Source organism: Schistocerca gregaria, chromosome X, assembly GCF_023897955.1.
Source record: "Schistocerca gregaria isolate iqSchGreg1 chromosome X, iqSchGreg1.2, whole genome shotgun sequence".
Lineage (NCBI taxonomy): Eukaryota > Metazoa > Arthropoda > Insecta > Orthoptera > Acrididae > Schistocerca > Schistocerca gregaria.
The window spans coordinates 225,505,247-225,519,467 of record NC_064931.1 but is presented as its reverse complement, the minus strand read 5'-3'; positions in this window follow the sequence as shown (position 1 = coordinate 225,519,467).

The following is a 14,221-nucleotide window of genomic DNA, read 5'->3' as shown; positions in this document are numbered from 1 at the left end:
ACCACAACCACCCGATTCAATTTTCACCCAAAGAAGCTACGATCGTAGCGCAATCCTGTCTGTCATGAAATTACCACACACTGGTATACTAAATTCATACTAACTCTCTGTGAAATCTTCCCGAAGAGAATAGCTGAGGGCTACTTTGATGATTACACCACATGCTTCACGTGGTCAACTTGGTTTACACAAAGAGTCTTACTCCACAATAATTTATTATAATTAAAATAAATTACATCGAAACGCAATTTAGAAAAGAAAAACCTCGAACTGGTTACAATTGTCTTCCTATTAACCTGATGGGTCAAACAATTGTATAAGCACGTGGTACTGGTCTCACAAAGTACACCCACAGGAGTTAAACATTAAGAAAAGTTGCTATATTGAAAAATATTGTCAAGACGGGACGTTATACTCTCATGCACATTGGCATTTAAGATTGATGATCTTAGTTACAGCCCTGCCAGTATCTCGTCTCCTACCTTCCAAACTTTACAGAAGCTTTCCTGCGGACCCTGCAGAACTAGCACTCCTGAAAGAAAGGATATTGATCCTCAACACGTGGCTCCACTTTACTCACAAAGTAGTGACAGAGCTACTACTGGAAGATATTCTGAACTTCACACTCGAACTACACTGCGTTGCAATTTAAGGTAAGGGGCCCCTACCGAGGGTGCTTCACAGATACAAACGGAAGTGACCAGAGAGGCAGTTCCTATACCAACGTGACAAGGGACAGACAGGACCATACTAAGAATAGGAACCTCTTTGCTTTCAGAAAGCATAGCTACCTGTTCCGACGTTGGTCCTACTGTTCTCTAGCAGACAGGCTTGTCTGCTACCATCAAGCATGCAACTAGAAATACATTTGCTCATTCATCCTTTCAAACAGAAGGGAAGGGGGATGACAGTATCTTATCATATACAGTATATAAAAGGAAGAGGATGTAGGTTTCGTATGAGACTGTGTGACATGAATTACATATAAACTGTGTTTTAAAGTGTAGTTGTGTGACAGATCGTTCTTGTTTATGTGTAAAAGTAACACGTTCTACTGCTCAGTCTCCTCCCAGATAGAGTCAGAAACACCACAGTAAATTTAGAAGTTGCATTTACGCCGTAAATGACAACAGATTTAAGGAATTAACATGAAAGGAATCCAACAGATACCTTTCAAACAGCGAAATTCTCGGTCCGCCATCTCGTCCCATACAAACGGAATTTTTTTGCCGTTCATGGAACACAGTATTGGGGTGACTAATTGTTCCATATAAATGAACTTTTTATAAAAACTGACCAGTTCTAAAAATCCATGGAGCTCTTTCCTAGTCTGAGCTTTTCCGAGTTCGGCTGTCGCCACCAACTTTTCTGGTTCCAGTGATACCCACCACCTGAAATTATATTCCCCAAGAAAAGCACCTCATTGGTGCCTAGCAGTGCGCCAAGTACTTCGTTGTGCCTAATACAACTGCGTTCTTCTATCAAAATGTCATCCACAGAGTATGTTATACATTCACGAAGATTACGGTCTAAAATCGTTCCCAGACCGCGAATAAAGCCTGCAGAGGACACATTTAGCCCCAATGGTAGGGGTTTGAACTGGAAACATCGTCCGAACGCAATGAAGGCTGTGTACTTCATACACTCCAGCGCCAACTCAATTTGCCAGAAACTGGACTGAAGATCGATGGATGTGAATACAGAAACGTCCTGGAATCGCTGGAGTAGCTCCTCCAATTTCTCTGGACAGTCAGTTTCCTCTACAATGGTTGTGTTTATCGGGTGTGAGACGAGGACAAGGTGGGCACTCCAATCCCGCTTGTCCACGAACCGCCCTGGATTATTATATGTTGATGTTGTACAATCTATTGTATTATCGTCTATCATTTTCTGCAATTCCACCTGCACTTTTTCTCGATACGCCAGACGAATAGCGTAGGGCGGTACCCGAAATGGTTGGTGTTCTTTCACCTGGAACCGGTACTGAAATACGCTGAGGGACCCAGGTTTCAGCTGAAATACCTCGCCGTTGCGCCTGGGTATATTCTCTAATTCTGCCATATCTTTCTCGACTATTTCAGTTAATCTATTCAATTTTTCATCAATGGCATGATGGACTTCACACATTGATGTATCAGCCGAGGTATTGCTATTTAACCCTCTGTTGTAGAGTGAATTTTTGTCAATTTGTTCATTATCCTGATTCTCCAATCTTAAACAGTGGTACAGAATTTGACCTTTTTCGACTTCCTCATGAAACCGGATACATATACCCCCATATTTTCCTAATACAATGGTACCACAACCCATGTCCATTACTGCCTTCTGCTCTGTAAGAAAATCCATTCCTAGGAGGACGCCTGTTGTCGAGTTGGGCACGACAAAAAGATGTGCAAGTTGAGAGTTACCCTGCTACATGAACTCTAATCTTATCTAACGCGTTATGTCCTTGCTTCTGCCAGAGATCGCCCCCGAATTTTTGTCCTCTGAATTTTTAGCACTGGTGGATCCGTACATGAGCCACATGACTTATATAGCTGCTCCTGAGATAGCGGACAGCTGACTCCCACTATCCAGAATTGCATTGACCTTGGGGTAAAAACCATGTTTCTGTTTGATTTTTGCTTCTTCCATCAGTAGGTCCCCTGCATCATGATAATCTAGCATTCGAACGTCACTGTTACCGGTTTTGTATCCGGGAAGTGGGGTAGCCACATCTCCTTTCATTCTTTGTCAACTATGCGTGCTGTTCGGTTGTCGCGTTCTCCCTGGACATGGCGAGCGGATGTCAACAACCTGTCTGTCCTCTTGTGCTTGGTGCGGCACGTAATTGCTCTAGAAATGGTTCCCGTATCCACGGTTACCGCTCCGATTTCTGCCCTGTTCGTTTCGGCTGTTAAACGAATTATTCTGGTACTGGTTATTGTCTCTACAGTTGCCGTTCCAATTGCCGTTTTGCCCGATTTGTCTATTGAACATTTGCCCATTATACTGTTATCGATTATCACTATCGCACCAATTATTTGGCCCCCCCGGTTCCAAATATTTACCAGATTACCGTTACTACTATTCTGCTGACTGTTACTTTGGTCTTTCTTTGCTCTTGCGTTATCACGAATTCTACTTCTCGTAGGATCGCTCAAGAACCCTCAATGTTATCTCTGTATCCTCCAACAAGGACATGTTTGTATGCCTACGGCAGCTTCATAAAACGCAGTTGGATTATTTCACTGTCACCGCAAGGCATATCTAAAAAGTGATTTTTCTTAACCATTTCGTCAAAGAACTTTATTGCACTCTTAAAGCCTGACACTAGCATGTCTCTATGCATCATTAGTCCTTGCATGATCCTGTCCTGTGTTAGTCTCGACCAGTACCGGTTCAAAAAAGCATTATGGAATTCATCGTACGTTTTCATGACTGTGCTGTCTTTCTCACCGTCTCTGCAACCATCCCCTCTAGATGTGTGCACACGAAATCCATTTTTTTTTCTCTTCTGGCCAGTATGGTGGTGTTGCTTCCGTGAACTGCTCCAGGAAACTACGAGGATGGAGCCCATTGCCTTCCTTTTTGAAATGACGGAATTTTCGAATTACAAGATACTGCTCAAGATTGAATGCCGTCTCCAACTCTATCAGTTCTCGGCTGATCGGGTGTGACGAGCTCACATGTGTAACGTGGGAGCCAGTACAACGCAGTGGTATGCAATTGGAAACTGACTGCGTCACTTGCTCTCTATTTATTTCAGTTGTTTGCATGCTTCCCGTACTTGGTACGGGGTTTTAGGATGCAGACTTTGTACAATACGGTACCGACGTCTGTCGCGTCCTTCTTCGCACTGCCTACCGTCTGTATGCTTGTGTACGGGTTCTTGCGTACTTACTTCCGGCGACACCAGTATTGATTTTGTTCCGTCGCCTAGCTCCGTTATTACGCGTGTTGACTGTTGACTGCTCTCTCTGTTCAGCTATTCAACGTTAGCATTACTGTAGCGCCTGTCCTCACTTTGTTTTTGTGCCTTTGCACTCGAGCTGATCGATGCGTCTTTTCTTTCTAAAAGGAGTCGCAGACTTTCCTCTAAGCTTCTTTCTATTTCTTTATACTTTGCTTGTTGATTTTCGGCAAACAATTCCGAAGAACGTGTCTTTTCATCTCCTAACTTCCTGATACGTGTATCTATTCCGTTGAGTAGTCTTTTGCCTCCTTTGCCAGTCAGGCGTGTCTCCATCCTAGTATCTTGTGCAATCTGCTTTACACTTCGCGCTACTATTTTTGCTTCTTGCGCACATACTTGCGCTTTCGCAGCCTCGGTTTTCCCTTCTTCATGGTAACTTTTCATTTGACTTTCAATTCTATTCATCTTTGTTTCCAAGTGCGAACGTGTTTTGGCTAACTCATTTCGTGTTTTAGTTGTCTCATTCGTGACTGGCTGATTTCAGATTGTAATTCAGTTAGTGTTTTGGCTAAGTCACTGTGAATTTTATCTACTTTGTTCCCTAGTTCCGTTATCATGCAATTTATTCAACTTAAATAGTCTCGCCAACTCATTATTCTGATCCTTGTTGCGGCCATTTTCGTCTCATCTAAATTAACAGATGTGAAAAGCCCTTCTCTTAGTTCCCGTCTATTGTTTTCTGACACAATGCGTCTGTAAATGACCTTAGGACTAGTACATTCCGCTCTGTACACTGCAGGTTCACTGAAACATCATCTCTGTAACGGTGGGCTATCAGTCTCAAATTCCCGCACTAGCTCTGTACACTGCAGGTTTACTGAAACATCATCTCTGTACCGTTGGGCTATCAGTCCCAAATTCTCGCACTAGTATTCCTGGTTCATGATACCGCTGCATCGGTTCGTCAGTTCCTACGGACACCCCCCCCCCTCCCCCGACCTCATCGTATTCTGTACTCTCTCCTATCTCACGTAGTTGGCTCTCAATTTCGTCTCCCATTTACCCACGCTCTCTCGTATGTTCCGTCATGGTAACGGCAACAGAGTGCATTGTTCCTATTCCTGTGTTATTCTGTCACACTTTGCTTCGCGTATGCATCTAATTTCATTCAGTTACCCCACGCAAAAAAAAAAAAAACCGCATAAAGTCAACCTTAATGCTAATCAGAGTACTACGGCTAAAGATATTTAGTGAACACAAAAACAACAACAACAAAACCAACAAGTAAGTATAACGCCGTTATGAGCAACCCCAGTGATGGCAGAACTCACAACAAAAATCCCGAAATAAAAACACAATAATAATGGATACAGGCGCCGCTGAACTATTACTAGTTTTCTGAAGTAACTACTTCGGTTCCACTTATTTAAATTCTTCAATAAGTTTCTGAGTTCTGTATTGTCCTGAGGCATTCTTTACAATTAAATCAAAAGATCCTATTGTTGCTCTTTCCTTGCACAGAGCCGCCATGTGCAACGTGTGGGGTAAAAAGTCTATTAAACATCGTTACTTATTTAGTGCTATCTGACTTTGGCCCTCTTTAACTGCGCGAATAATACCCCCAATACCTTTTGCATCAATTCTGAATAATAATTTCTGGTAATACGAGTATAAACTCTTATTCTCAATAAGTGGTTTGCTACCTACGGAAATGATAGTAAATTTAATTATAGTATGTAATCAAATCACAAATCTATTAATTAAAAACAGGATGAGCAATGTTACTAACCGAACATTATAACACCAATCAAAGTAACTCCCTACACTAATACCCTTCCAGTGGCACAACGGAAACTCTATTCCTTATCGCGCCCCCTCCTCTAACTTCTGTTGGTTGATAGTGGTTACACAAGTCGTTGTTCTGCTGAAGCTCCACCTAGACGGACACAGAGAGCTCAAGCAAAGATGCGTACTCATTTACAATTACATTGTCCTACTTTGCCAGCTGTTTGCTCTAATATCACGGTAATTCAGTGTGTAGATCGCGAAGGTCGTCTTACCCCTGTGAAATCTGGACCGTATCTAAAATCATGGATGTGATTTCTGTCCGAAAAACTCCTGGCCGTAAGTTGCTTAACTGAAGAGTCCGTCACGAGTCGATACACAATCTACTTGCACAAATGCTCGGCAGAAAAAGGGACACTTAACGTTGCATTCGAACACCGCAAGTGATCACAAATCGGTTTTCTCCTCTCACAGCAACAGATTATTCTACTTTTGTGGAGATGTACGCACTTGCTGTTAACAATTGTAGAGGGATCACTGGTCGCAGTGCCAGCAATATCTCCAAACCTAATTTTCTCTTGGCCTCCACTCACTCTACTCTCTAAACCTAGTTACTGAGATGCAAGAAAGACTCACTGATCTATCCTTTGGATATTCCAGCCCTTGACAGCTGCGTCTTCATGACACCAGCTTTTGTCACTTAGAGCCTGTTCCAGGGACATATCGGCTTTTATTCTTCGCGCTAGTAGTATAACTGAATATTCTCAACAACACCGGATTTGTTTGGCAACTCTGTGACTGAGGGGCTACTTCATGGACGACACATAATTACCCTGCCAAATTCAATTGATAGATTTATGTGATTTCCATTGAATATTCTTACTCGTTTTCACATAAGGTATGAAATACAGTTATCAGTTTACGATTTCGAGTGCAGGAAATTCGTCCTTTGCGAAAATTGTAACTATTTCATCTTTTTCGTTGCGACTTAGATGTCCTAGGCATCAATGGGGCAATAACAGAGGCGGATATTGTTAACGCTTGGCTAGCTCTGGAGTAACATGAAGGTTACTTCGGGTGTGGTTCGAGTCTCGCTGAAATCCAAATTTTTGGTTGTTTTGTGACAGAGATGGCTGTGAAACGACGTCGCCTTATGGTGCACTGATTATGACCGTTCCACGACAGGAGCGACATGCAAGATATAAGCGCCGCTCCTGCCAGCCTTGGCCGTACGTTAGTGGAGTATTAGCACAGCCTAGCAGAGAGTGCTACGATATCAGATTGTAGTGATCCACTTCGATTGCTTGTAACAAGGATTCGGATTTATGTTGCATGTCGCCCATCGCTTGTGACACATTTGTACATTCAAGTAAACTATTGTCAACCTGCTTTATTGAAAGAAAACGACTGGTGTTATTTGTTTGAATTGTTGTATAGCATTCCGAGAACGCAGAACCCCTTAAACATCCGATACGAGACGAGTGGGCAGGACCAAACATCCAGATTGCCGAAAAAATCACGCTCTAGTTACAGATACGTCCTACTTTATTAAAACAGTATTTAGTCGTAAGAGTATTGTTGTATACTGTATTTCATTCGTATTAGTTCATTGCATATTTTAATAGCGTTTTCCTTTAGTTCGTTGAACGCAGCAGTAGACATTAGAGATAAATCAATCATCAACATTATATCCTCTTGCAATATCTAAAACCCTCAGACAGTGCTCAGATAATTCACCAAATCCAAGCCTGTAGAACCTACTGGGTCTGAGGTCAAACCAGGTTGAAACAGCATTTTCGATGAGAAAGGAGCTTTTATGATTTTTTTTCTTTAAGCGACGGGAAAGGTAAACATCTAAGGGCTTAGGATCAGAATAATAAGTTTACGAGGGATGACTTCCCAACAACCTCCAGGATATATAATAATTTTTTCATAATTCGGGGCCACAGTCATAAGATATTTCTTTGAAGTCGGTACCGTCAGTGGACTATTGTTTATTTGCAGTTCGACATTTACATTTACACTAACATGATTTCGGCTTCAAAGTGTCATTATCAAGTGTTTTAAGTGTTATACAGTGCCTAAGATGGCATAATCTCGCATTTAAAATACACTATTAGACACATTGTCTATAAGAAATATCGACCCTTAGTCAATGTGTCTAATAGTTTATTTTAAATACGAGAGTATGACATCTTAGGCACTGTATAACACTTAAAACACTTGATAATGGCAATTTGATAGTAGTGTAAATGTAAATGTAAAGCTGCAAATTAACAACAATCTAATGGCGGTACTGACTTTAAAGAAACCTCATGGATAGTTTTGTTTGTGAAATCAGCTCAAAGTATTATCATGTGGTAGCAACTCGCATTGCAGTTATGACTGTTGTTTTTCTTGCACTCCACTCAAAATGTGTCTCAGTTGTTGTCAACAAATACCATCTCCGATGGACACCCTCCTGATGAGGATTTCGTAGCGCACAACACTCTTTTTCAGCCAAAAGATGCAAAAAATGATCTCACTGGGCTTTGCTCGAGTATATATCTCTTGTGACGGCTCATCATTTACTTTATTCTTAAGAAGTTAACATAAAGGTAATATAGCTCGTCATCAGTAACAATACCGCAGAGTGATGCTCAGTGAGCGAACCGAAAATGGTTCAAATTGTTCATGTGGCTCTAAGCAGTATGGGACTTGACATCTATGGTCTTTAGTCCCCTAGACTTAGAACTACTTAAACCTAACTAACCTAAGGGCATCACACAGATCCATGCCCGAGGTAGGATTCGAACCTGCGACCGTAGCAGCCGCGTGATTCCGGACTGAAGCGCCTAGAACCGCTCGACCACAGCGGCCGGTTCTGATAATGGTCAAACCAAAATTCAGTAACAGTCACCCTTCTGAATTGGAGGATGCTGTACTCCTACAGAAGACTTCTGACCATTGGAAATTGAATGCAAAAGTCGCAAGACTTTTAAATGGTCGTAAGTCATCACGTATGTCAGGTATCGTTTCTTAATGAATGTGGAAAGTCATTCATGCCAGAGCGATCTTTTGTGAAACAGGGAAATCCTTTTCTGACATATTTTGCCAAAAGCACACGTCCCGCACTCGGTACAAAGTTTCCGAGCTACCTCTGCCGCAATCATCACTCTGTTAAGTCCAAATCGAGTAAATTGTAACGAATGTCATACTTTTTTCACTTTCTACTCTATTTTGCAACGCTTGAACAATGTTCAGAAGTTCCAAGTATGCAAACTCCATTACGTAACTGCGAAATGAATATCTTATCAGTAGTGCGAATATCCATTCTGCGAGTGTTGTAAAAACCAGTGCAGTATTCAAAATACAGATGCGGTGTAAGATAAGAGCATAAGTGGAAAATAACTTTACTTACTTGAGAGGTATTCTCTTTCGAGATTTTACATCTCCCGCTGTTAGTGTCTTTGGTCGTCTCTTGTGAGTGAGTGAGAGTACAAGAAATTAATACTGTTCTGCAGTTAAGTGATACATTGTAATGAAACGCCTTATTCCTTCTTGAAATGGAACACCTTCCCTTCTTTCTCCCTTCATATCTTAAAATTATTGTTGTACGTGTAGTTGTACTTTTATTGGATGTTGGTGTAGTTGATTACAGGTTTTTAACTAGTCGTATTTCCGAATGCAGCAGCAGTTTGTGTAACACTTGTAACTGATTGTATTTCATCTTGTGGTGCATTATCTTCGCTCTTTTCCTACTCTGGTGAAGAAGGAAAAAGTGTTAAGGGATGACCGTGAACATTATCAGACTGATAACACTTTATGTCTATACATATTGATGCAACGTAAACATTATTTTTCATGCTTTATTGGTGAGTTGTAGTATAATGTGTTATTTGACAAGCATCATAGCTTAGGTAAAGTAATTCATTTGAGCCTTACAATGATTTTTACTTAATCTCAACAATGTCCCAATAATTTGCAATAATTTTTATCATTTATAGCTTTCTAACTATATATCACATTTACTCTCCCTTCCCCTGACGTATAGTTTAGAGTTCAGAATCACGTTTTACAGGCAGCTATATGTGGATAGTAACTTGATGTATACATTTTGATAATCTAAATAAACATCGCAATTTTGCGTTGTCGATGACTTTTGAAGACATTTATGAAATATGTGACATTTTACAAGTATCATAGATGTGGGCAACAATTAATCTACGGCTCCATTGTACTTTAATCTCAGTGTGGTCCAAAGATCGAATTTTGAACATAATTAGCCGTACAGACACCTGTAAATCACAGTGAGAAAAATTTGTGGTATAGAGATCGAAAATGTGACGATTCTCAACAGTGCAGCACTCGTTTGGTGACAGTAAACAAATGGGATATAACTCAGCAGTTGATTTTACTTCGCGTTTTCAGCGTTTACAGAACAGCATTTAAGGTAAAATTTGTATTTTATAAGCCAATGTAATTTGTACTTATTTATGGAGAATATGTTACATACTAATTCTAGTTTTCAACAGCAAATCGTATTTATCTTCCAATAAAATTTACCGATTTGGCTGATGAGCGAGTCCATAATCGAATCTCTTGGAAGTCAATAAGGAAATCATAGTTCATCCCTTTTCTTACACAATTTACATACATCAACTTATTTGCCATAAATATTTCAAATAAGGTCAGGGTCTGATTGGAGAAGAGGAGAAAGAGAATTGTGATTTAGTTTTGTTTTGATAATTAGTTGAAGTATTTCCTATGCTTTTGAACACAGCCCAGATGGGTGGACATTATTGTAATAGGTTAGTTCTTATTCACGGTGGATAAAATTCTAAGTTATGACTGGAGGAAATGGGAGGGGGTTGGTATATTATGTAATTCGTCTTCATGCAGTTTATGTAAACGTCATGGGCTTTGTATCATATTTATGCATAACTTTAATATTGGTTGGAAAGAGAAGAGGCAGGGGATATAAAGCACATAGTTTGTCCATACGTAAATAATGTCAGTTGATAAACTATTTTTCTCGAAATAATGAGTATCTTTGACTTTGAAGGAATTACAGGATATCTTTGATTTTCAAGTGGAGGTTACGTAATTTTTACTACTTACCTTGTGAATCATTTAAATACTACATTTCGATCAGTTGGAAACGGGAGGGGCAGCAGTATAAGGCACACAATTGGTCTGTTTCCACCATCTTGCATTTTTAATGTTGTTCTATGGTTGTCTGAATATAAGGAAGGGGGGAAGGGATTGTTACACGTCATTTTAAGATTGATCACTGACTGGTTGGGATTTAAATTTTTTCTCCCACAAGTACAACTGGGCTATTTCCCTAAATTTGGGTCTTAAATAAAGCGTCGAGACTGGTTGAAGATGGAGGGAGGGGTAGAGAGTTGCAATTTTTATTAACACAATTTGGATGTTGTCTATCTTGCTCTGACTGGTTGTAAAGACAAGAAAGGGAATATATAAATCACACAATTCATTTGTTTCTATCGTCTTGCATTTTTAATATTGTGCTATGATTGATAGGATATTAGAAGAGATCGACGTGGTTAGTTATTTCCAATATTTTGGATTTGTAATACTGACTTCTGATTGGCTGGAGGTAAAGGGTTCTGTGCTGTGATTGTTTGGATATAAGAAGTTGGAAGCCACAGATATTTATAATTTTCCACTAACGCCGTTTTATTATTTCAGCAGTCGTGGATTATTAATTTCGACCTATTATTGCCTGGAGAAAACGAGTTCTGTGCTGTGATTGCTTGGAGATAGGGGAGGGGGACTTGGTTTATAATTTCCCATTAACACAGTGGGGCTATTTCCGCCACCTAGGATTGTTAACAATGTGTCACGATTGACTGTAGGTAAGTGGAGGATGTGTCTTCCCATTAATAAAGATAATGGCGTTACTGATAAGAATAATTACGTCACCAGTTCAAGGCCATCGGTTACGTCATGCATGGCATCACTGTTGCTTATGATGTCATTATGGACATTCTGCAACGCAATTTTACTTTTTATGGCTACTTAACTGCACGTTTTATTTAGAAGGCTAGTGACATCCGGATCATATGAAACTTTCTGAATCCCAGATTCACGAAGATAAACTTCCAAAATTGTAAATCATGTTCGATGGTTATAATAATAATAATAATAATAATAATAATAATAATGGCTTATGACGAGGGCCTCCCGTTGGATAGACCGCTCGCCTGGTGCAAGTCTTTCGATTTGACGCCACTTCGGCGACTTGTGCGTCGATGGGAATGAAATGATGATGATTAGGACAACACAACACCCAGACCCTGAGCGGAGAAAAATCTCCGACCTAGCCGGGAATCGAACCCGGGCCCTTAGGATTAACAGTCCGTCGCGCTGACCACTTTTTTATTTAATCTCATTTCTTTCGCTTTTGTTCGTTGCATCTGCTTGGGGCGGACGTCCTAAGACATCCGTACAAGTTCATTATTGATCGATTAACTCAGTTTTTTTATTACAGAGGGCAGCTAACCCTCTGACCGAACACGCTGAGCTACCGTGCCGGCGTCCACTCAGCTACCGGGGGCGTTCGATGGTGATCAAAAACATCGAGGATTTGAATGTATCTGTTGGCATGATAGTCAGTGATCATGGGCGACACAGTGAGACATAACAAGCAAAACAACAGGGAAAAATTATATTAACATTATAAAGTACCAGAAGAAAAGTGTAATTTGCGGACGGGAACAGAACAAACCTAACATAACTGTCAAGCTTTCAAATATCACTTTCTCGATATTAAACTAGAAACGATATAGGCTGTAGAGCCACATCGTTAAATATTGCTGCATTTCATGATTAACAGACACAACAGATGTACTTATTTCCTAATTTTTACGTCGTTCTGTAAATTCATAATTAGAAATCAATGTAAGAGTCATTGAAGTTTTAGGGCCGATTCTTAATCGGTCATGTATGTTTAAATGTCGAAGTAAGCATCGATGAACTGCCACCATAACACATCCCAGCTGACGACTGCTTGGTTGCGGTTGAGTGTGGCCTGTATGACATTACATAGTGATTTTCCTTGTAACGGGGGCAGTGTTATGAATATATTACAGTTTTCTGTAATGTGGCACAAAGGATCTTTACAGCTTGTTACTTTCGTGTGCCAGGATTGGCACTCGCTGCTGTGTGGATTATATGTGTAGTTTAGATGGAAAAAGACCTAAATGCTACTTTTTACTAAATGCGTTTTCAATGGTATTGCGTTCTCGATACCCTTTCGCATCTCCCAAGACTTGATCCAGGTGCCAAACCATAGGGAAGTCTTTTAAATATATGACAGAAGACGGGGCTTGGTCCTGGTACCAAACTGTGCCTCCTTCTGGAGTTTCAAAATTTAAAAGATGTGATAAAAAAATAACACACATATTTAGAGGTTTTCATTTCCCTCAACATTTATTGTTGCAACAAATTAAATGACTACATTTACAGATCAATAGCACAAGTGGTTCTGTGGTATCAGGTATTGACCTGAAGCAGTGGATGTGCTGACTCTAGCAAACAATAGATCGTACAGATGGCGACTATTGTGCTGCCATACGTCATGCCACGCCTGCTCGACCTGTTCACGGAGTTCTGTAAGATTTGTTGGTTGGCGAGTCGCAAGAGTCACCTATCGTCCCTTTGTATCCCACACGTGCACACCGAGCGAGTTGGTGCAGTTGTTAGCACACTGGACTGGCATTCGGGAGGACGACGGTTCAGTCCCGTCTCCGGCCATCCTGATTTAGGTTTTCAGTGATTTCCTTAAAACGTTTCAGGCAAATGCCGGGATGGTTCCTTTGAAAGGGCACGGCCGATTTCCTTCCCTATCCTTCCCTAACCCGGATTCCGCTCCGTCTCTAATGACCTCGTTGTCCACGGGACGTTAAACACTAACTAACCACCACCACCACACGTGCACGTTTGTAGACACGTCTGGAGATCGCTCTGGCCTGGAAAGTTGCTGCACGTCTTCAGAGCATGTTGAGTCTCACGGACAGTTTGTGACGGAGCACTATGCTGCTAGAATAACACATTACCTTCCTGTAGCAAGAACGGCAAAAAAACAGGTCACACAACATTCTGCATTGACTGACCAGTCTCTTCCGTCAGTTCTTATGAAAGAAAAACACAGAACAATGGTGTAATATTCTACAGTATTACCTGAGAATGGCGCAAGGGCCGGAAACCGGTTCTTGTAACAAATTACAAGTATTGCATAATATTACAAGTATCGAGTGCTGGTTAGCGTCCCCTCAAGAAACATGACAGGTGAACGAGAGTTACAGTGCTTACCAGGTCCACTTCGCACACACGAACGATCATCTCTTGCGTGCAGGCATAATCTGCTTTCGTCGTTGAAGTCCAAGTGTTCCTCTAACGGCACCAGTTGATTCATGTAGGTCGATGCCGTGGAGCGAGTGGGAAATGGGCCAGAAGTGGGCGTGCCAGTAGTCCCACTGCTAATAGCTGATTCACAGCAGTTCGTGTTGACACGTCTGAGCTCACGATCCCTCT